The following is a 2153-nucleotide window of genomic DNA, read 5'->3' on the forward strand; positions in this document are numbered from 1 at the left end:
GGATCATTGTGAGTTTGAGACCAGCCTGGGCTACAAAGTGAGCTCAAGGCCAGCCTGAACTGCATAGCGAGACCCTGTCTCAAAAGGCAAAAAGAAAACAAAAAAAAAGGAAAGAAAGAAGCAAAATGATCACTTCACGAATTTCTCAAATTTTGTAAGGTATTGTTAGATTCTAGAAAACTGTTTCCTGTGGCTGATATGACACCTGTGTGGGGACCTTCCTCTGTCAGTATATCTCTGAGGCATACAAAAGGATTTCTGCTCTTTTAAACTAAGAAAAATAATAAACAAAAACATCCTGCCACCATTTTGACTTTGGTCAATATGCAATAGCAAAAAATTAAACCACACAAAATACTACACAAGCCCCATTTGGTAGCACATGCCTAGAATCTCAGCACTTTGTGGGGTTTAGGACAGGAGGATGGCAAGTTAGCCCAACTGGGAAGTTAAACCAGACTCTGTTTCAAAAATACAAAGTATGGGCCAGGGATATAGCTCAGTGGCATAAGAGCCTGCCAGGCAAGTGCAAGTTCCTGAGTTCAATTCCTAGTACCAAAAAAAAAAAAAAAAAAAAAAAAAGTAGCTGGGTGCAGTGGTGCATGCCTGTAATCAAAGCACTCGGGAGGCTGAGGCAGGGGGATTGCCACAGTTTGAGGTCAGCTTGAGCTACATAGTGAATTCAAGGCCAGCCTGAACTACATAGTGAGACCCTGTTTCAAAAAACAAATTTAAAAAAAAAGAAGTAAAAAATGGGCTAGGGATGTGGCTCACTGCAAAGGTTCTGGATTCAAAACCACCAAAACCCAAAAACTATACAATGGTCCCCGAGTCACCAGCCCATCCCACATTCCCAGACCCATACCTCCGAAGGGTAATGTCACATAAAATTTCTGGTAGATCTTTCCAAAAAATTTACACCTACATCCTATATTTTACACAAATGGAAGTATATTTATACATCATTCTGTATCTAATAGATATTGACAATTATTTTTTCTCTTTTTGAGACAGGGTCTCGCTATGTAGTTCAGGCTGACCTTCAGCTCACTTTGTAGCGCAGGCTGGTCTAGAACTCGCAACGATACTCCTGCCTCAGCCTCCCAAGTGCTGGGATTACAGGCGTGCGCCATCATGCCCTGTCAGATCTCGACAATTCATATCAGCACATAGTTGTTTTTTTTTTTTAAAAAAGCACACACTGTAGCACACACTACTTGTGCCAAAATTAATCTAACCACTGCACGAGGGTGGACTTCACTGTGATCATCCTTAATTCATCACGAGGTCCAACATGATTTCCTTTCGAAGGACTTCACTATAATATTTTTCTGTGCAATTTTTCTTTCATCATGTAGAAAATCTTCCTCAAAAGCTGAATCATACAGATAGATGGGGAGGTTGGCTACCATGTGTCAGGAAATCAGCTCTCTACTTAAAATCGTACTCTAATCCCTCAAAATTATTATTATTATTTTATTTTGAAGAGTAAAAGAAGGATAACATAGTAATAGGGGGAGCTTACCAAATTACAGACAAAGTGGTAGGAAATTATCAATGGTTATTGTTTTACATATTGTTATCTACAAGATAGTTTCTCAAGAAAACAAATAGACAAATAATAGTGAGTTACAGACAAAAGAGGTAGGAGGTTATCAGTAGTTGTACTGTACTTTCGTATCTTCAAAGTGGCTTCTAAAGAAAATAAATTGAGCTATACGTGAGTGACCTATTGAATAATCATTAACTATTCTCAATGGTTGTTGTAGGAAACACATAATAATAAACATGCATCCATTTACTAAATAGGATAGGAAGAATACAAACATTAGAGTTATGGACAGATTAGTAGGAAAATATCAATGGGTGCTGTAATACATGGTGGTATCTTCAAAGTGGCTTCTCAGGAAGACAGAGATACGCAAGAAGGATCTAACAAATAGTTACAGCCTAAGGGTTGTGAAATATAGCAGATTATCTCCTCACCAGTGACTCCTGTCACTGAGGTGTGACGGCTGGATGGAAGGCCAGGACTGAAAAGGAGGATCAAGAGACTTGCACCTGTGTCTAGCAGCAGGCTGTTTTCTTGTTCCTCCATAGTCATGATTACCCATGGCTCTTCCAAGGAGATGACAGTCTGGCCAGAGGGAGAA

Source organism: Chinchilla lanigera, unplaced genomic scaffold (assembly GCF_000276665.1).
Source record: "Chinchilla lanigera isolate Chin_1 unplaced genomic scaffold, ChiLan1.0 scaffold00105, whole genome shotgun sequence".
Lineage (NCBI taxonomy): Eukaryota > Metazoa > Chordata > Mammalia > Rodentia > Chinchillidae > Chinchilla > Chinchilla lanigera.